Raw genomic sequence first — 22,718 nt, forward strand, 5'->3', positions numbered from 1 at the left:
AGGGTTGCCAATTTTGGTTGGAGGTATTCCTGGGGGTTTCATCACATGACATAATCTTTAATTAAAGATTAATCTTCAATTCCTGGGGACTCCAGGATAATCCTGGAAGCTTGGCAACCCTAGGGTCATGTGGCTGTCATTCTGAAGATGACGCTCATGTGTGTGTGTCTCTTTCATCTGATCTGACCTGTGAGGCTAACTGAGTTTCCCAATACTTAGCAGACATTTGGGCTTGGAGGAAAGGTAGATGAGGGCTCAGACTGGTGGTGGAGATTAACCAGCCCTTTCCACTGCAGAAATATGCCTGCCTTTGATTTCTATGCTTCCCAAGCTGCTGGTTTCCCGTCTGACTCTGGGTGGCCTGATCTCTTTTCCCAACTGTGCTTAGCTAGAATGTTGTGATTGTGCCTTTCAGTGGGCCCTCCCCACAGTTAGCCAGGCTTTAACCTCTCCATATTATGACTGCTTTACATTCTGATTTGGGCTGCACCTGGAGGACCACTCATCAGCTTTAGCTAATGCCGAATGCAACTGGCTGCTGGCTTTAGCAGTGTGCATGGGGTAGATGGCACCTATGCTCCCAAATCTGCACTAGCTTCCAGTCAGTATCCAGGTGTAATTCAAGATGTTGTTTCTAAGCTACAGAGCCCTTCATTTTTAGGGTCTTTCCTATTGCAAAGCTAGCAGTGCAGAGCTCCATAAGGCTTTCCATCCCTGAGAACCATTGGAATGCATGAGCTGAGGCTCTGCAGATTAACACGTCCGGGATCTGTCCTCAGTGGAGGGTCTTGGACTCTGGAGTTCACATTCTCCATTGGCCCAAAGAGCCCTGGGTCTCTCGATCTCACAGGCAGGTTGTAAGGCCTGTCTGTTCTTGTCCAGACTTTTATTGAGGAGGTGTACTGAGTTTGGGAGGGCTTTGGTTTTCTATCTCCATTTGCCAGGTGGTGGAATTCTTTGCTTCACATTGGGTTAATTTGTTCCAATGTGTTGCATGTCTGTTTTCACTGCTGTACCATGTGCACCTAGTGTGCAATGGTAGCCTGATGAATCCAATGAAGAAATAAATTTGAATCTGCCCCAGTTTTGATTTTGATCTCACGTGCACTGGTGTAAATCAGACACAGCTCCACTGAGGTCACGGGGGGAATTACTCTGGGGTAAAAGCATGGACATGAGATCAGAATGGGCTTAGATCTATCTCTATGTGTGTGTTGTTTTCCAACGGGTGGCAAGATGCCTTATCCCTGAACTCCTCTCACGTTTCCCAGCGGCTTCCCAAGACACAGCCCATATGGCCTTCTATCCCAGCTCCTGTCTGTCACTCACTCCTAACAAGAAGTGGCAGCTGTGGGGGAAGGGCAGGGAGGCACTGATATGCTGAACAGTAGGGTTTGCTTTAACCCTTCCAGGCACTGCCTTCCTTGGCTTTGCATTCCAACATTGTCCATGTCAAATCAACACGCTGCCTGGCAGAGCCTCAATGGGTTTCCGTCTGGTCACAAAGGGAAAAGACTGTAAATCTGGGGAGATTAAGGATGAGATTTTTTTTTCAAGGTACCCAAGGGAGCTGGACACCCAAGTTCCATTAAAAATTAATGGGAACTGAGCGCCCAAATCTTTTTTAGTTTGCTTGGAAAATCTCACCTTTAGTCCCTGCCTTAAGAGCTAATCTCCATGCAACCTTCGCTATGGAATAGCTACGGTACCCCCATAATAGAAGAGAGCTCTGTCCAGTGCTGCACCTCCCCCCAACTGGCTGGCAACACACCCTGCTGGCAACAGGCAGGCATTGCAAGTTCTTCCCGCTTTCAGACCCGGACGCAGCTGGGCAAATCAATAATAATATATTGCTTGGATCGTGGTAGTAACTTGTTTCCTGGGAATCTGTGCTCCAGATGTTAAGTCCATTACCTCCAGCTAGATTCACGTCCCTCTTGAGTTTGTACTCCGCACATCTCTCTGTGATGGCATTTCACTGGCCAAAAAGTCCATGAGAAGCCACCTATCAAAGCTGCAGATGGAGAGTTCAGAGAGAGTGAATTTTGAATTCACAAGTATTCATGCCAAAAGTGCTTGGGCACTCAGCCCCTCAAGGAAGAAAGTCAATGCCACATGATTTATCTGGCCAATTGTAATTTATTTAGAATGGTCACAGTCATGCTGTAGACCAGTGGTTCTCAAATCCGGTCTGCTGCTTGTTTAGGGAAAGCCCCTGGTGCGCCGGACCAGTTTGTTTACCTGCCGCGTCCACAGGTTCAGCCGATCGCAACTTCCACTGGCCGCGGTTCACTGCTCCAGGCCAATGGGGGCTGCGGGAAGCGGCGCGGGCCAATGGACGTGCTGGCCGCCCTTCCCGCAGCCCCTATTGGCCTGGAGCGGCGAACTGTGGCCAGTGGGAGTCGCAATTGGCCGAACCTGTGGACACGGCAGGTAAACAAACCGGTCTGGCGCGCCAGGGGCTTTTCCTGAACGAGCGTCGAGGCTTTGAGAACCACTGCTGTAGAGTAAAAAACATTCACTGAATAGATGGGAATAACACGGGACTCTGAGGGTCTACTGATCGGCTCAGGGATATTCTGTAGGCAAGAAAGGGTACAAGTTTCATCAAGTGAAAGTTACATAGTAAGCTGTTTCAGAGTAGCAGCCGTGTTAGTCTGTATTCTCAAAAAGAAAAGGAGTACTTGTGGCACCTTAGAGACTAACAAATTTATTAGAGCATAAGCTTTCGTGAGCTACAGCTCACTTCCGATGAAGTGAGCTGTAGCTCACGAAAGCTTATGCTCTAATAAATTTGTTAGTCTCTAAGGTGCCACAAGTACTCCTTTTCATAGTAAGCTGTTGACTCATTGCCAGTCTGGGGATTCCTTTCCCATTGTTCTAGTGCAACAATCATTGTTGTGGTCCCTACCAGGGATTTCTAGAGGTAGGAATGTTAGCTGCTATACATTCAGCCAAAGGACTAACTCCCTTAACTAAGAGCTGTAGCAACCGCATCTCTTCTGTGGGTGGGAGGGGGACATATAATACATATCAGACAGTGCCCCCACAGCACATGTGGGGAAGGCCCCACTGCTACCACCAATGAGCCATTTCCAGTCTCCATGCTTTGAGGGACCCCCCAACCCCCAGCATTCTCAGTTCACATTTGGTAAAGTGCCTTCTGCTGGCACCAGCAAGATATTTTCCCTTCTAGTAAGTGTCGCCACCAGGGCTATAGCTGCTGTTTTAGTCTAACGTGTAAATCACAAGCCTTCCCCCTGTAGATAGGGTTCATTCTCCCATCACGTCTCCCAACACCCAGTGTCTCACACATGCTTCAGCCTTCCAAGGGCTTTTTAATTGCGCCTTGCCGTTTCCCTAGTAAAGCCCGTGAAACCAAACAAACCTGCTAGGAGGGACACCGGGGGCTGTGGCGCAAACAAATTAATGTGATTGTGGGAGACTGAGGCCTCATCTCACATAGGGCAATAGAGATAATGCATCTGACAGCTGTCAGTTTGCATAAAAGGAAGGGTGGCTTCAACCAGGGATGCTGTGGAGAGCAACATCCCCTTGAAAAACCAGTGGTTGGGTGGACACAGCATCTGGGCCTCTCTAACTGCCCGGGCCCCCTCTACTTCAGGCTGCTTTTCACCCCCCTTTCTCTTTTGCTGTGGTTTGGCATTCCAGCTGCAGCAGAGGGGCTGGCTGGGAAAGGGTGGATGGTTCTTCAGACGCAGCCTGCTCCTCTCTGCGGGGACGTGTCACCCTATGCAGCGGGCTGGGAGAAGGCCCATGCAGCGTGTGCCTTCTTTAAGAGCATAAGTGGGACACAGCATGTTTTCAAAGTGCAAGGTGGATGTTCTATGTGGCACAAGGGTGAATGTTGCCCCATGAGAGACGGAAAGTCATGTGGCATAGTGAGCAGTGCAGAGAAGCAGGATGATCCAGTGGTTGGGGACTAGTCTTGGAGTTGGAAGACCCTAGTTCAATTCTCTGCTGCATCATAGACTTTGTGTGACCTTGGACAAGTCTTTTTGCCTCTCTGTGCCCTGATTTTCTATCTGAAAAGGTGATAACAGCCCTGCCCTACCTCACAGCAGTACTCTGTGGATGAGCACATTAAAGATGGTGAAGCACTCGGGTACAGTGGTAACAGGGACCAGACCAATAACTCAGCTAGAACTACTGTGGGGAGCAAAGGTGCTGGGTTCTTTGTTTGCAGGAGATGATGAAGAGTGAAAGTTGTGCCCTGTGCCCCAGGACTGCAGTGTGGAGAATGGTGGCAGGATCATCATACTGCAGTGTCTAGAGATGCCCATGTAAGCTGATGGAACAGGCTCAGGAGAAGAAACAGTCCTAGTTGCTGGCAGGTCTTTCACTGATAAAGCAAGGGTCCTGGCTCTCAGAGGTGTGAGTGCCTGCAACATGGTTTGTCAGTGCCCAGCACCTCTGAAAATCAAGCCTGTAAGAAATGATTTTCCTAACGAATTAATGAAAGCTTACCATGACTCCGTTTCTCCCTCCCCATTCCTTTAAGAGTCCAAAGGCCGCTGGGTGTTGGTTACATCCAAAATATCAGTACAAGCAAATACCCCCTTATAGTCTATAACCTAGAAACAATACAGTCACAAGCGTTGACCAAGTACAACAGCATCAGGCTCGGGAGACACTTTCCCATAATGACTCGACTACAGAGGGGCAAGGAAAAGCTCTGACAAAGAACCTCTTGAAATCTTGTCTTTTTCTACACTATAACAAACCAGTGATGTCATTGCTGGTTTTCGGACCTTAGTTAAGGCCAGATGAGGGCGTGTAGGGCTAAACTCTGTCTTCTGGCCCAGGCAAGACAAGATTAATGGCTGGGTCTCTCTCTCTTCAAGGTTTTTTTCCTTATCTTGTTTTGCCATATTTCTTCCTGTACTAAGCATTTCTTTATAATATACTAAACAAACCAATTTTTTACAGCACCTGAGATCCAATTAACCATATTTTCTTCATTTCTATTCCCTCAACCCAAACCTTCAATAAGATAATACTGGTAGTTCAAGGGTCACTCCAAGTTGAACACAAACCATCCTTCTTTCTCATGACCTCACTCTTTTTAATTATCTGCTTTGAGCCTCTCACTTGTGCTAATGGTAACACTCAATTTAAAACCATAGGACACCCAGGCCCAATGTGGACCTGTATTCCTACAACACCCCAGTGCTTAGAACAGGGCACTCCTCCGGAAGGGGCTAGACCCAATCTCTGTGACCACTGGTGGAGTCCTATCTCCCCAGAGGCAGCCATTCTCCCCTCTGGCAGCCCAAGCAGTGCCCTTCTCCTGAGCATCTGCACAAGGGAAGAGAGGGAGGTACCTGAGCTGGAGTTAACCCTTTGTTCTTTGGCAGTGACCTTGCCTCATCACAGTTCATTGAAGGGAAAGATGCTTTCTGGATAGCAGTAGGTGCTGGGCACAGATCAGCATGTTTGTTCACACAAACATTCTGTGTGCTGTTGATCCACCTTTGTCCCATCTGGTGCCCTCCTGAGCTCTATCTGTCCACTTTGCCCCACTGAGTTTCACTTTGACCTTCACCGGAACACCCAAAACTGAATGGGAAACCAGAACTCCAGCCAGATTTGCTCAAAAGGCCAGTGACCTTTCAGATAAACCTGGGCTGATTTAGGGAGATCTATGCCGCAAACAAGCATATGGGTTGAGGCTCCTTTGAGAGGCTGTGGAGGTCATCATAGCCTTTGTTATTGGGCTGGGGAGGCAGCCTCTTTTGGGCCACTGTGGAATCTGAGAGATGGGACAGACCCCTGGGGTCATCCTGTCTGCGCTAGCCCAGCATTGTCCCTCATTCCGAGCTCACTCCCAGCAGCTCCTTAACTCAGGCAAAAGTTAACAGGTGCTCTGCCTGACTAGTGGTTGCTATGAGCTAGTTTTGAACGACTCACCACATCCTTTGGGAGACTTTTCCACAAGTCAGTTGATTGTACTGTTGAGAAGAGTTCAACCTAAACTTTCCTTTGCTCAGTTTCATGCCATTAATTATAGCTCTACTCCCCTTAACAACTCTATTTGCTTATTGTAGTGTAGCAATGACCCTGACTGGGAGTGGAACCCAGGATCCTCTATGTCTGAAAGCATAGCTCTTTGCTGCTTGATCTGAACAACCAGCTCCGTTAATGAATGGCAGCAATGGATTCACAAACCTTTCTATGTGATCTAGCCACTAGAGAGAGGGGGAAAAAGAGCCACATTGTGTTACTGTGGTCTCTACAAGCACCCATCACTGTAGGGTCTGAGTGCCTCTCCCCCACCTTCAGTAGACATATAGGGGTTCCCATATCCTCCTGCTGATCACTTAATCAAGCTGCATGTGTTTGGTTCTTTGAACCTTTCCTCTAGGCCAGTGGTTCTCAAAGTCGGTCTGCCACTTGTCCAGGGAAAGCCCCTGGCAGGCCAGACCGGTTTGTTTACCTGCCATGTCCGCAGGTTCGGCCGATCGTGGCTCCCACTGGCTGGCTCCAAGTCAATGGGGGGTGTGGGAAGGACGGCCAGCACATCCCTTGGCCCACGCCGTTTCCTGCAGCCCCCATTGGCCTGGAGCAGCGAACCGTGGCCAGTGGGAGTCGCGATCAGCTGAACCTACGGACGCGGCAGGTAAACAAAGCGGTCCAGCACGCCAGGGGCTTTCCCTGAACAAGCGGCAGACCAGCTTTGAGAACCACTGCTCTAGGTGTATACCAACTCCTGCCATCATTGTTCCTACTCATCCCCTTCCCATCTGTTGCTGTCTTTCTGGTGCTGAGATGCCCAAAACTGAGTGTGGTATTCTAGATGTACCTCATCAGTGCCGAATACAGATGGGACTATTACCTGTCTGTGACATGATGTTTCTGCACATACCACCCAACATGACAATGGCTTTGTTATTGTTTGTCGCCAGCCCATTCTGCAAGCTTGTATCCAACCTGCTGTCCATGCTCACATCTAAATCTCACTCAATCTCTTATTCAGAGAGGATAACATCTGTGATTAATTAGGTAGCCGCATCGCTGGAGCCGACCAGAGTACGGCTCAAGGCAATGGTGCTGTGAAATCACAGGCTAATCTATGTGTGGTACCAAAACAGTCAAGGAGACCCACAGCCTCTGGATAATTGTTCATGTCAGAGGCAGTTTGTTTTTGGAAATCCTCCATTTAGCATCCAGAGAGCTGGTGCATTCTGAGTGGATGGAGGAGCTGAACTCTCTCTCATTCCTCTTGTTTCAGAGAAAGCAGAGTGAGGCCAGTGTTGGTAACATGACCCTGCGATCCTTCATTCCAGTTTTTCCATAACTTCTTTGTCTTGACTTGCACTCATTTCATGTTTGCTTGGGACTGGACTGAGACTCGGCAGAGCTGGTTTCTTACTCTCAGTTCTGTCACAGGCATCCTGTGTGACCTAGGGCAAATCGTGTAAGCTCCCTGTGCCTCAGTTCCCCATCTGTAACAAGAGAACCATGATACTTTCCTACCTCCCAGAAGATTAAACTGATGAACATTTGTGAGGTGCTCAGATACAGCGGCCCCAGGGGCCATATGACTACCTGGCTTCAGGAGAACACCGATGAAAACAATGAGCTGGACATGGTTGTTAAATACATAACCACAAGCCCTTGCACCATTAACTTCATTCTAAGCAGCGCGCTTCCCAGGGAGCAGAAAACCACATCATGTGATCTGCTTCTTGTGTCCAATCAAAACTAGCCAGCACAGCTTGAATGCTGACTGTCGACAACGAGTGGCTCAGGAATAGGCTGCGGCCCAAGAATGAGTCATGGAAATTATTCAGCAAGTAACGAATCCCTCTGAGAAGATGGGAAGCTGCTCGCAGACAGAGAAAGAGATGAATTTCATCAGGCCATTGATTCTCTGTAAACTATTGACTCGCCTCTGAGAGCCAGGCCCGAGGATTGTTTTTCAAATGGAAGTTTCCTGAAAGCGTGGCATTAGGGGGATGTCCCAGGCTTCTGGCAGCGCTCCAGCGCCTCACTTTCTGTCTCCATCCATATCCCAGCAACTTGGCTCCTGCTGCCGTGTGTTCCAGCCACCCAGCCTCAGCTGCATTCTAGCAAAACCGCTCCTGGCTCGCTGCATCGCAGTGCTCAGATTGCTTGCATTCCAGTGTCTTGATTCCCTAGGCTCAGCCGCATGGCTCCTGGTCTCAGCTGTATGCCTGTCACAGCTTCTCTTGCGCTCTAGGCTGCATTCCATGGAGTCCTTGGCTCAGACACTGGAGAGTGAATTTGTTAAAGATTTGTCTTTTTGGAGTGTTTAGGAATCATTATTCTTCAGGCGAATCTTAACTTGCGACTTGTAATGCTCCCAGCTGTATATTGTAGTGCTCCCCGTGACCTCCAGAGGGGGCTGCAAATCTGCTAGGTGTGCCAGTTCAGACAGCTGCACATGCATTGACGAGGCTGCTGGGGGTAGATGGGGCTGGAGCTAGGAGTCAGGTATAACAACAAAGCTGGCGTGGCTGAGCCCACACAAGGATCCAGGGCTTGAAAGATCAACTGCTCCATTGTTTGTGTTCAGCTTAGGAGAGTGTGAGACAGGGAGCAGAGTGAGACAATGGAAGGGGGAGAGGGAAAAATCCACCTGAAAATCTAAAGCATGGCACACCCACATTGTGGAGCTGTTGTGCTGCCTGGCTTTTGGGCGGGGGGTGTCTTCTAGCTTCAGCGCGGGGGGACATGATTTACCAAAGAAAACTGAATTGCCCTGGGAAGGACCCATGGGGGGAGGGATAGCTCAGGGGTTTGACGATTAGCCCGCTAAACCCAGGATTGTGAGTTCAATCCTTGAGGGGGCCATTTAGGGATCTGGGGAAAAACTGGGGATTGGTCCTGCTTTGAGCAGGGGGTTGGACTAGATGACCTCCTGAGGTCCCTTCCAACCCTGATAGTCTATGATTCCGAATTAATCCTACAAACCCTGTGGTGCCCAAAAATATAATTGCTGAGAGTTGGAAAGTGGCATGCACTATGGGTAGAAAGCATGGGCAAGTGGGTGGGGTTTTGGCCTGTGGCTCAGGAGGTGAGCGTTCGACTGGCAGCTCAGCCAGAGATGTGCTGTGTGACCCTGGGCAAGTCCCCTTTTCTGCCCAGTTTCTCATCTTTGCTTCCCAGGGACATTGTGAGGCTAAAGCCCTCTACTGATTACCAGTGAGGAAGGTCAGGTAAGTACCTGAATAGACAAAATTCAGGCATTCCTACTTCAAACCTCACACTTGCAGCCATTCATGGACCCATTATCATGCTACTCCACTGACTACAGTTTAGGAATCTCTGATTTATGCCCTACCCATAAGGAACATACCCGTAAGACTAACCTCCTGCCAGCCAGTTAACTGTGCTTCAGAGGAACTGGGTTACATTCTCTGGGACACCAGCAATCTGCAGCGGAATCAGTCTACACAGACCTGTGCAGCCTTTAAGCAGAAAACAAGGCCTGGTATTGATTACTATGTTGAATAATCATAAAGAGCTATTGTCCCACACTGAAATCGGTATCCAGACCTGAGATTTCCATGCACAACTTGGGGGGTCAAGTGCACCCAGCAGCGCTCTAGAATCCTTCCCCTTGCTTTGATTCCAGTGGGGGTGGGGGGAAGGGCAAAGCTGATCAGCTGTGGGGCCAGCAATTGCTACTCATTTTTTGAGGACAACACGGGTCTGAGCAGATGGCCTGTTGGCGTGTGTACAGGGAGGCTCAAGCAAATACAAGCTTCAACCTGAGACTTGCTGACTAAGGGAGCTGTGAGTGCTCAGTAGCTTTCAATAGTCCTGAAAGGGGTGCATCCACTTCCCTGAAGGTGCAGCTATATACTAGCCCCAATTTTGGCATCATAATTGCTGACGCTATCAAATAACCTGATTTAACCCCCTGCCCCGAGTTCTCACGTCTTTTCTGCCTATGTTCTGAAAAGGATCAGCTGCCTTTGTTAGCACCTAGGAGCCTGATCCAGAAGTTGGATCCAAGCAGAGCTGCTCTGGTGTTGGCTGCGGCTGCTCGCTCCCTCAGGGGCTGGCACGCAGCATGCTCAGAGTTCCGGTCGCAATCCAGCATGCAGCAGATGGAAGCTGGAGCAAGGCAGCTGGCCTTTAAAATCCCTTACCTCCAATATAAAATAATCCAGTGCTCTCCTTTGTGCAGGGAGCTCCATTCCCTAATGCAATAGTTCCACCTTGTTGGTGGTGGTGGTAGATTTGTTGCTCATTAGCAATGAGGTGTATCGCTAATTGGAGCTGTTTGGAGTTCATCCAGAGATTCACATGATGGCCACAAGAAATGCAAGTGTCTGATGGGGCTTGGGGAGTTAGATCTAAACCAGGGGTGGGCAAACTTTTTTTGGCCTCAGGGCCACATCGGGTTTCCAAAACTGAATGGAGGGACTCCCCAAACATCCTGTCCCCCACCCCTCCCACTTCCTGCTCCCTGACTGCCCCCCTCAAAACTCCCCACCCATCCAACGCCCCCCCGCCCCGCTCCTTGTCTCCCAGGACCCTCCACCCCAACCGCCCCCCTGGGACCCCACCCCCTATCCAATCCCCCCTGCTCCCTGTACCCTGACTGTCCCAACCCATATCCACATCCCCACCCTCTGACAGGCCTCCCTGGACTCCCACGCCTATACAACCCCCCCATTCCCCATCCCCTGACAGCCCTCCCCCCCAGAACCTCCACCCCATCCAACTATCCCCTGCTCCCTGTCCCCTGACTGCCCCCCGGTACCGCTGTCCCTTATCCTACCCCCCGCTCTCCACCCCCTTACCATGCCGCTTGGAGCAGCATGTCTGGCAGCCGCCCGGCCAGAGCCAGCCACGACACTGCACTGCCCAGCAGGAGCTCGCAGCCCAGCCACCCAGAGCTCTGTTGACACAGCGAACTGAGGCTGCCGGGGAGGGTTGACAGCAGGGGAGGGGTCGGGGACTAGCCTCCCCAGCTGGAGCTCAAGGGCCAGGCAGGATGGTCCTGTTGGCCGGATGTGGCCCGCGGGCTGTAGTTTGCTCATCTCTGATCTAAACCATCTCAGGCCATAGGGTTACACCTGGTTAAAATTGGCACACAGTAAAGGAAAAGTCTGTGGCCCACAGAAGAGGTGTATAGAGACCACCTGTAGAGTGTATCCAGTCAGTGCAAATTACTCTGACTTGTCGCTTACACAGATTTTCTGGCCAATGCGTAACTTACCACACTGTGTATTTCACTGCCGAATTGGGTTGGCCAACTCCCCTGAAAGTTGCCTCTCCGCACAGCTCTTCTCATGGTCTGGATTGCAGGGAGGCTTTAACTAACACAGCAGTTTATGGAATGACACCAGCAGGGTTGGCATTATGTACAGCTTTTGTTTTAAAAACTCCTGGAGTCCTTAACCAGCACGTGCTGAGCCCAGCCTATTAATTGGGTTAAGCTCTTTAGGAGACTGTCTCTACTTTGTCCAGACCAAAGTCCTGGTAAAAAGCGTGCAGAGCATCTTTCCAATACATTAGCACTATCTTTTACAGATAGATACACAATGCCATTTTCTCTGTTGGTATTCCTCCATTGAAATCAATGCTATTACACCTAGCGCCTTTCTTAAAGCTATTGCCATTGCTGGGGTCATCGTAAATAAATCCCATACAAATGTTGCTTTATTTCTTTTCCACTTACATATTTAGGTATTTTTCCCCCATCCAATTAATTCAACAAATACAACTGAAGTATCACACTGCTCTATATATCATGGCTTTTATGACTGTGCAATAAAGACATCTTTTGTTAGAGTAACTGTCAAAGACTGGTTTTTTTAACAAGGCTTGTGTAAAACATTCACAGAATCTATTATATAAAAACATTCATTATCCTCCTCTACAAATCTTGTAGCTGGAAAGTGACTGTGAAAAGATTTATGATGTTCTTTCTAGGTGGGCCAGAGTATGGGACACCTAGACTAAAGAGTGAGAAAGGGGAAAGAATAGGAAAGCTCAAGTGTTGCTAGGGCTGGTTAGAAAATGTTTACTAGAAAAAATATATGAGGAGAAAATGTTCATGAAATTTCCACTGGGAATTTTTGTGGCAATAAGGTCAATTTTTCTGAAGGTCACTCAAGTTGAGGGGTTGTTTGGAGTGGAAGCTCTGTAGAGGTTCTGCTGTTTTATGGCTTGCTTTACAGCCCTACACTACACAGATACAAGAATTATTCAAGTTCGTAATTACAGGCTACTGCAAAGACAGAGTCACATTGTGAAGTTCATATCCAAACTATGGAAAGGCAGCATTCATAGCTGGTGTTCTGGTTCAGGCTCAGCAGTAGCCTAATCTCTCACATGCATAGACTGCCCATCACTGCAGTGTCTAGGTGCCATGTATTCTAATGAAGGCCAAAGACAGAAAGGAAAGCTGCCTTTGAACCCAGGGATCAACCATGTTTCAAACAAGAGCATCACTAATGAGCCACAGAGGAGAGGAATATTTCCTGAGCTAGAGAAAATGTGATACCAGAGGCTGATGGTGATTTAAATGCATAATATGTGCACCTGAAAGGCACCTGGTTGTATTTACTGGGAGGGTTTGGGCTGGTAGTGTCAGTCCTTAGATTGTAAGCTCTTTGGAGAAGGGGCTGCCTTCCTGTTCTGTGTTTGTACAGCACCTTCCACCGTGAGACCCTGGTCTATAGCTGGAGCTTCATATTTAAGCAGAACATTGTCCTGTACTAGGAAAACCCCTGAAAGGGTTCCTCAGAGGCTCTAGGCAATACAAGGTGGACACATACTGTGCTCACCATTGCTGCCATTTTTAAACCTCCCAGTTGATGGTGGGGAATCAAGTTGTTCATGCACACTTTCGGGGGGTTATTTTTTGTTCATCCTAAAGGCATTTATTAACATTCATCTAGCTCTGTCCATCTAAGTGAACCCTTGACATGAGGGCCTGCTCCAAAGACTATTGAAGTCAGTGCAATGGGATCAGATAGGATCAGACCCTTGGGCCCAGATTCAATGAAGGACGTAAGCCCACATTTAACAGTAAGCATCTGAGTAATTCCACTGAAGTCAGTGGGTTGACTCATGTTCTAACAGCTAAACACAGGCTTAAGTACTTTGCTGGACTGGGGCCCTAGTGATTATATTGGATGTAGTAGCAAGAGGTAGGCAAAGGCCATGATGTTTGGAACCAGATCCAAACTTTCACAAAATTCCAGGTTGTCTGGAGGGGAGGTTTTGGCCTGGGCCCATCACCAACAGTGTCAAAAAGATAGATGATGGGTGGGGGCAGGGAATGGAGTGTACAAATTTCGGGTGGAAGGCTGCACTCCCAGTGGTTGCTGATTGGACAGGATGGAGGGAAGCCCTTCCCATGAGTCTTTTCATTGACTTTAGTGGGCTTTGGCTCAGGCACCATACGAGTAGGTGTGCCGGATGCACTTGAGGGTGATGGCGAGAACTTGAACGGAAGGCACCTTCTGGCTGGAGCTCTCCACCACCGAGGCAGCTGCTCGCCGAGACACACCTGAGAAGAGCCCTGCTAGGGATGAATGTTCCCAGAAATGTGATCTACTCCCCCTCCAGCTGCAGGTGTGACAGAGGAGTCCACTCCCCTGCCCCAGCTGCAGGCCTGTTTCTCCTAAGCGGGCCTGCGTGAGCTCTAACAAGGCCCTGGAGTGCAGATAACAGGGATATAATACAGCAAGATGAGACAGAACCCTCCAGAGTCTCGTAAGCCTTGGTCGCTTTATTACCATATCACTGAGTGATGGGGCTCGGGGGAGCGGTGGTTTAAGCCATATCTCTCAGCGCCGCCACGCTCACTCCTCCTGCAATTGATCAGGTTATAACCGGGGCTGAGTGAATTTGCACTTTTTCATTGCAAACTCTTCTAGGTAATGGAAATTTTTCCACTGACCATGCGTTTTATTTTGGTTCCCCCCCCCCAGCCCAGCAATAATAAATTCAGCCCAGCTGGTTAGAGCGTCTTCAGGGGAGGGAATTATGCTGCATGCTACATCTAGTGCCTTCCTATTACAGGTTGGTCAGGGACTGCGTAGGGGCTCCAGTCACCAGAGGCTAGAGGTGATTGTTCATGGGAACAGACTCGACTGGCCCATCGGTTGTGAATCTCTGCAAGGCTCTTTAAACCAGGATATCTCAGCAGTCCTATTGTATTGCTTGTAATAAAGCCTTGCCCTGAACCAACACTACTGCTTCTCAGGGGCACCTCTGTGCATTTTCTGCTTCAGGCCTCAGACCCACAGAGAAAAGGAAGAAAAATGCACCCTCCACTCCTCTCCCAAAGGGAAAAGCCAGCACCTCCGGCTTACCTCTCCCTCAGCAGTAACTCACCTGGTTCAGGGCTGTCCCTCTTACCTTGCTAGAGACCTCAGGCTGGGATGGGCAGTGGAAATCGCTCCACTGCATGAGCTGGTGGCCCAACATCTCTCCCCTTCTGTGGGAGTCATTCTATCCCCTCCCAGCATCATTGCACATGCCCTCCCACTGCCAGAGAGATTATAGAGATGCCCACCAACCCCGAGCCTTGTTAATGCTGTGTCCATCTCCACCTGCCCTCCTTTGCATGCAAGGGATTGAAGATGTGCACCACAGAAGATCGGCTTCCTAGTTTGTTTCATACCTACACATCTCTGATACAAAATATGGTGATTTGCCACCACACTAGCTTTTGTTCTTTTCATACAGATCTGAGCATAAGGGGGTTGTATTAGAGACACGCTCAGTCTGTGTCTAATGACACAACTGGAGAATTGATGCTCAAATGGCATCATAGGACCCAATCTTGTGAGGTGCGGTGCTTCTGCTCTGAACACCTCTGTGCCTTAGAGGGCCTTCAGTATGCTATTTGTGTAATTAGGAACTTGAATCTGTGTAGTGTAGGGTTGTAAAGCAAGCCATAAAACAGCACAACCTCTACAGAGCTGAGTCTGAGCTTTTATGATCAAAGATAAAATGAAACTGTGTCTTGCGGATGGATAAGGCAGTACGTTTCTCTGGTTATTTTTTCCCCGGGCATTATTGTGGGGTAGAGTTATGGTTATTTGGGAGCTTTGTTTGAGAAGTACAATCTCGTAAGTTTCTAATTTTAAAAAAAACTCTAGTGATGGTCCTGCAAAGGCACAAGCATTCAAGATGTCGATATACACCTGCAACCTTGTCTGCCCCTTTGTGAAGTTTTTGTGGGTGAGAATTTCCTTCATTTTAAATGGAACGGTCCTAAGGTCGGTTGGGGAAGAGTATGTTTCTTGCAAACATTAGCAGATCTACAATGGGAAGGCCCAATTCAGCAGACCCTAGGATTTTCAAAGACAGGATGCCCCCCTTCGTTTGCTGACCACAAACACCTCCTGCTCACCATGGAACCTTTGTTATAAAAAACTTTCTTGGCCCTAGACCTAACCTACCAATTTTGAATCTATGACTTCGTGTGTGTGTGTATTTTGGTGAGGAAGGGGGAAAACTGTGTTCACCATGTAAATTCATTTACAACCTTAACTAGGGGCTTCTCATCCGTAGATCTCAAAGCATATTGGAAAGGAGGATTCAGTATCATTATACAGGGAAATTGAGACACAGAGAAGTTAAGTTATCTACCCACAGTTTCATAGCAAGTTAGTGGCAAAATTGGGACTATATCAGGTCTCCGGATTCTCAGCCCTGGACTCCAGCCACTAGCCCAGAGATGCCCCCAATAGGCTACTACGTGGCCAAAGGTACCATATAAAAACCTAAGATAGCTATAGATAGTAATTCCACATTATTCTTCAGCTGAACAGTAAGAGTGAGCCACTAGATAACCCAGATGCAGCCCCCTTCAGCAATTACCTACATAACCAGACTCAGATATCTTGCATGCCAATGTCTTGCACGGGGACGTGTTGGTTACTCTTCTCCTGAGTATCCACAGCTGAGCTTTGTGCCTACCTGTCTTAGGGCCTGAACATGCCTTTGCTGGATCCTAATCAAGCCACGTGCTCCAGGAAACCTGTTTTGAGGAAGCCCCCAGCACTGGAGTCTGGCTAGGCCCTGATGTGAAAAAGCCCATAGCTAGAATCTTAGCTAGCATCCATGAGTCGCTGCCATGAAGCTGCTCCCTACATGTTGCTGGAGTCCACCTGGAATTAACGAGATGTTGCGATGATGTCGTCAGGCATCCTAGCAGCCGGGGGGTCCCTGCTTTCTCCCAGCTGGAGACCTGCCGGCGCTTCAGAGCTGTGAAGACACTCACACTGCCAGAGTCTTAACTAGCAGCAGTGGATGTTCTAAGGGGAGAGATCTGGACGTGTGCTGTTCATAAAGTAAAGCAGCCATATACACTGTGTACTACGGTAAAGATCCCCCCCAACTACCCAGAGGCTGACTCTGGAGGATTCATTGTCAATTTCTTGCTCTCTTTTCTGTGCAGCCCTGGCACTTAACATGGCACCAAAGTGAATTCTGCCAAAGATGCACTGTGCAGCATCAGCAACAGCTCTGCCTCTGGGGACTGTGCTAATTAATGTACCTTCTGCTGCTTAGCCTCCGAGGCCAGGATTGCACCCCGAGAAGTGCTGACCCGAGGTGCTCATTAATCCAGTATGATGCAATGCGGCCTGCACCGTTGCCTCTCCACTTCAGAGCAGTAAAATTATCATGCCAAATAAAACACTCAATTTCTTTAGAGCACAGAGCACGGTGGCTGGAATTTCCGAGCGGCTTTTCGTCTCTGGCTCCAGACGTCTACAAGTTTTTACTTCTGCAGTAAGGTGAAGAGGAGGAGTTAGGATGAGAAAAGGGGTCCCTGGGGGGTTATTTTTATGTGGCACCCCTACTCCCAGTAACTTGGGTCTCCAAGCCCCTCTGAGGGCCTGAGTCCAGACCTGCAGCGTTCCTGCAGCTCTCCTGTTCCTGTGCTGGGACCCCATATAGTGTTCGGCCGTTGCCACTCAGTCCTGAGCTGCAGCACCCTCTCATATTCTACTGTTCCAATCCTGGAAAACCACATGTCTCTGCCAGTGCACCTCTGACCTGCACTTTCTGTGATGGCAATTCTGGGTCACCATTACAGCTTGGCTAAGTCATTGGAGATGCATGTGGTGTGGTTTTTACTCCTGATCTCTCAGCAGAGTTCTCAGTTGTGACTTGCAGCATCCACAGCTGTGGCAGTCCAGGACCCCACCCAGCTCTACCAACGCACCTTCATCCTGCAACAGTCCAGCTCTTCTGTGGTTCCAGTTCTGGGTCCACACAGAGCTGCACTCATGCACCTTTTCACTCACTCCTGCTCTGCAGAGTCCCCTACCAACTGAGGGGCTGAGGCCAAGTGCGTACTAGAGGCCTGGGAGACACACAGCCAGCTGTACTCACCGAGCTGTACACTGTTATCACTTTGTGATGTACAAGAGATGAAGCAAACACATTTCACTTGTGACTTGAGGTGAATCTGAACATCAGTTCACGGGGTGAAAGGAGAGAGCAAAAATCCGCTGCAACAGCACCCTCTTCAGGAGGTCTGTCCCCTTATTAGGTGCAAGGGGTTTATGTATCAATTTCTACTGGATGAACTGATCTGCAGTGACTTGAGGCCACATTTCTCATATTCTTCTCAGCAGGAATCCCCTACTCCACATGTGGATTGGGGGAAGGTGAAATCTTCATTTCTCCGCATCGTGCCAAGGGAGAATCAGTGTTTGTTTCTAGTGAGAGGTGCCAGATTAAGAGCTAAGGTCTCCATTTACCATCACAGCAGGTACAACTGCAGGGTAATTACCCTTGCCACAGCCAGCGTGCCTCCACCCTGACCTGCCAGGACTGTGTGAAGGGTTCTAAGTGAGTGTCCATGGCTCAGTTAATAACTCTGTTCAGCTGTTACCAGTGAGCACCAGTCATCAAGGAGCGCTGGTAAAACTGCCCACCAGTTGGCGGTTCACATGCTGCCCATGCTCCCTCCTCCTCCTTGCAAGGGAAGCCTCCTGGCTGAAGGAAGTTCAGAGGTGCTGAGCAGCTGCTAGATGGGGACGTAGGTGGAATAGATCAATCAACTGGCACTGATCAGTGGCTGGGAAAGAGCTGGCTGTACAGGATGATGGGACAATGGAGATATATCAATGGCCCTGCTGGCTCTGGATGATGAGCAGCTAGCCTAGGGATCGATTTGGTGAGGAAGAAACATCAAAGGGGTTTCAGCCTCAAATAGCCTGGTCTTGTGGTTAAAGCTCTACACTGGGACTCGGGAGATCTGTGTTTCATTCCCAGCCCTGTCACATGCTTCCAATAGTCAAGTCGCCAACTCTCTCTGTGCTTTCACTCCCTGCCTGTAACATGAAATTGAGGATGATACTCCTCAGGCCTGTCGTGATTAACAAGGAAAACATGACCTATGAGGAACGATTGAAAGATCTGGGTTTGTTTAATCTGGAAAAGAGAAGATTGAGGGGGAACACAATAACAGTATGTCAAAGGTTGTTATAAAGAGGAAGATGATAAATTGTTCTCCTTTTCCACTGAGGGCAGGACAAGAAGCAATGGGCTTTAATTGCAGCAAGGGAGATTTAGGTTAGACATTAGGAAAAACTTCTTAACTATCAGGGTGGTTAAGCACTGGAACAAATTGCCTAGGGAGGTTGTGGAATCTCCGTCATTGGAGGTTTTTAAGAACAAATTAGACAAACATCCATCAGGGATAGTCAAGATCAGTGATTTGCAACTTGTGGTCTGGGGATCCGCTGGGGGTCTGCAATTATGTCTATGAGTTTCACAGGGGTCTGCATCTCCGTTCAAAAATTTTTAGGGGTCTGCAAATGAAAAAAGGTGGAAAACCGCTGGTCTAGCTAATAGTTAGTCCTGCCCCAGTGCAGGGGACTGGACCAGATGACCTCTTGAGATCCCCTCCACTCCTACATTTCTATGATTAAGCTTGTTGGGGCTGTGACTATTTCCTACTTTGTATGGCATAATATATAGTTCTTCCATGGCGTTTTTCATCAGTAGATAGCTCAAAGCCCTTTACAAAGGAGCTCAGTATCATTATTCCCATTTTATGGATGGGGAAACCGAGGCACAGAGCAGGGCTGTGACTTGCCCAAGTCACCCAGCAGGTTGGCAGCAGACCTGGGAATAGAATGAGCTCTCCCTAGTCCCACACTGGAATGGATCCTGATTTCAGTGGGAGCTTTCTGGTGCTACCATGGTAGCAACAAAGAGACAGGAAGTGTTTAAGGTCATACAAGGGGGTAGAACTAAGAGGGAAGGAATGAAATAAGGAAAGGAACAAAGTGTGCATGATAGGAGATGTCCTCCTAACTGCAATACCCAGTAACCTGGGCAACTGCTTCCCTATCCTGGGTTGTGGTGAAAGCCCCCTCACTCCAATCCTTGATAACCTAAAACACACAGACTCCCTGGGGAAGGTTATACAGCTCTGTCTTGTTCTTAGGGCTGTACATATGGCCTATCACCGTGATACCCAAGCACTGATACTGCAGAAAGCTACCCTGCCCGGGACTTAACCCCTAATCCTGCAAGCCCTTATGCCTCCCCAGAATCCCAGTAGGACTCTGGATGGGCACAGAGGTCTGCCCACATGGATGAGCTTGCAGGATTGGGAACAGTATGACCTAAGAGGTCTCTTCCATTTCTATGATATGGTTTAAAACGGCATCAGGTGAGAGCAGTGAAATACCCCCCTCATCGCTGTCATATCTGCCCCACATGATCTCCAAGTCCTCCTCCTCCTTTCCCTCAGTATTTGTATCAGAAATGCTGACCTAGATCTTCTGATCACACCATGTGATTTAACTGGCCAACCAAACAGCTTGCATAGTGAATTGCAAATACTGACTGCTCTAAAGTAGCTGTCATCAGAGGAGTGGAGAGTGGGCTCCTCCTCCTATTTGCCAATTGCTAAACGACATGCGAGACCTCTAAAGACAATAAATACTTTCCTGTTGTTGCCTCCTCCATGCAATGAGTTGCTATTGTCTTTACAGCACTGGCATGCGATAGTGAATAGGAGAGGGGCTGGCCCAATGAGAAGAGAGGTGTCAATGAGACAACCTCTCCCTTAAGACATGTTCCCCAACATGAAAATGTTTGAGAACCCACCGGGCCTTTGCTTTCACCTGCCAGTGCCTCCAATTAGGTTCCTAAATCCATATTTTGGCACCTACATAAAAAACAGCTTGGTTTCCCACGGGCCGAGCACCTGCAGCTTCCATTGAAGTCAAAAGGAGGGGGAAGCTGTGGCAGAATTGGACCAAAGTGTCCTATCATGGTGCCTCTGCTTTCTTAGATACCACATGCAAAAAGAATGAGCAGCGACAGCTGTGCTGGAGAGAGAGAGAGAGAGAGAGAGAGAGAGAGGACAATGCTCCATTAGATCCACAGTGTTCTCACCAGCTAGTGTAAGGGCAGTGGAGATGTGCAGAAAACAAACAGCAGAGTCAGGAAGGAAGGCATGACCCTGCTCCCCCAACCAAATCTGTAAAGCAGTCACTCTGCTGTGATGGGAGAGCCATAAGGACCAGAGCAATGCTTCTGGATTTCCTCTCTGATCGATGTAGCCAGCTTAACACCAGTGGGTCTATTTGAAAAAATAAAATTAATTAAAAATATTTTTTTTGTTTTAGTGTCTGGGTCTGGAGTAATTATTAGCTGCTCCAGGGAGACTGTGCTTTAGCAAAATTGTTGGTGGTACTGCAAAGGAATTTATCTGATTAACTTCAGCTTTCAGCCATGGCTTGCACCTGCCATTTTGAATTTCAGGTCATGGTGCCTGGAGTGAGAGACTTGGGTTTCCTGTCACCAACCCTGAATGACAATGGGTTAAAGGAGAGAGGACTTGAGAGAACGGGAGGGGAGAGAGACAGATTCATTGATATTCTTGGCTGGTGGAGGAGGAGCCACCCTGAGCAGAGAGCAGAGGACTCCCCAGTGGTGGAACTGCACCCCTTCTTCACCTGTCCCTCCGCACCTGAGAAATTCTGCATGCACGCTAATCCCATCTCCTCCCTTCTGCCTCCCTTACTCCAGCTGGGCCCTGCCTGGCCTAAGACACTGGAACGGTTACTGCTGCTCCTGGGCATCTCCGTCCTCTCCACGGCCCTGCATAGCTAGAGGAGGCTGGCAGAGAAGAAAAGAGCAGAGCATGGGTGGGGAACCACTGTGGGTGACAGCCTTGTCCCTTTTATTGGCATGGCAGTAGGATCAGCTCTGCCTTACCTCCCCTAGCCTTGTTGGGCCAGTCTGAGCCTACCCCTCTGCTAAATCTTGGTATTCGGATGATTATAGCTGTTGGAATTCATTTGCATTACAGTAGCAGAGAGATTACACTGTGTGTTTGGACAGCTCCTGGTATCATGGGCCCTCATCTTGGCTGGAGCCTCTGAGGGCTATCCTAGTACATCGACAATAATGGGAAGCTTTCATGGGTTTTAGATCAGGCCCCAAGTGTCAGAGCTGGGATGAGAACACAGCAACTTCTTACTCCTATGCCAATTCCACTAAATCATGCTGCCGCTCATGCCATCGAGCCGTCTCTCTGGCCTGCACAGTGGGAGGTTGCACTGGGTGCTCAGCCAAGGAACCGGTTCAAAGGCAGGCAGCTGGCTGGGAAGGAGTTTGCAGCAGCCCTAGCATCATCAATGATAGCTTGGGCCACACTACTCCGCCCCACAGCCATGACTCAGTTGGGGGATCCCATATACAGTGGCAGGACCTCATTACAGGCCCCCAAAAAGCCAGAGGGGGCACTTAAAACCTGTAATCATTCAGGGAGAGGAGAATGACAGAGCTGTGTTTTTAGTGACATGAAAGCTGAGATTATCCTTGATGTTTAGACATTCCCAAAATTGGGATGGTGGCAGAGGTGAGGAGTGTTGGGCACGGTACAGATGTTGTGGGACCAGAGGCAAGATCTGGGTGTGAACGGTGAGGAAAGGATGGGCTCCCGCAATGACACAGAATCACGGTCTGACAGAGAATAAGGATTTGGCCAGAGTGTCTGGAAGAAGACAGCAGTGACCAAGACAGAGCTAATTCTGCAAACCCCTGGGCTATGGGACCCAGAGGATGTAGCCAAATCCAGAAGTGAAATCCTGTCCCCATTGAAATCAATGGGAGTTTTACAATTGTCTTCAGTGGGGTCAGGATTTCACCCCAGGGGAATTCTCCCTAGTAAAGCTGTTACCCCCAAAACAGAATCTGGGTGCCCCCAGAATAGCTAATCTATTGCCCCCTCCTGGGTTTTCCAAGGGATCCCCTAAAACAGTGCACCTGTTATAACCAATCTGTTCTCATTAGGGATGGGTCTCCATAGTTGTAAGGGACTGCGGAAGACTTTGTTATGGCCTAGCCAGGGAACTTCCACTTTCTCGAGCTGAGAGGTTACTGTGGGACATAGATAGCTGCTTTGTTATTGTGGGATAGAGATAGTTCTTGAAGGACACAGCTGCTTTGCATGGCCCTTTGCCAGGTAGTAGAAAGCCCCTCCTTAAGAAGCACCTAACTTTATATTCATGAGCTGTTTTTGTGTAATGCTTATTAATGCTGACTGTCTGCCCCTCCGTCGGACTCCGTCCCAGGCAAAGCTCCGGTGTGCTGGGTTCCCTGCCTCCGTGACTGCAATGCTTGGAGTCCCTGTTGCGGGTGTGTCACTAACCTTCAATAAAGCCAATAACTCACAGCTGTGTGTCAGCCTCGTTTTTCTCAGAGTACTCCTGCCA

General features: G+C 48.9%; 1 long non-coding RNA gene across 1 annotated transcript; it reads left to right on the forward strand.

The window, feature by feature from the left end:
* Positions 1-22,718, forward strand: LOC122456000. Its single transcript, XR_006274590.1, has 3 exons — positions 1-129; positions 22,005-22,013; positions 22,708-22,718. It is a non-coding gene; the product is annotated as an uncharacterized LOC122456000 (long non-coding RNA).

The sequence above is a fragment of the Dermochelys coriacea genome, chromosome 10 (assembly GCF_009764565.3).
Source record: "Dermochelys coriacea isolate rDerCor1 chromosome 10, rDerCor1.pri.v4, whole genome shotgun sequence".
Taxonomy (NCBI): Eukaryota; Metazoa; Chordata; order Testudines; family Dermochelyidae; genus Dermochelys; species Dermochelys coriacea.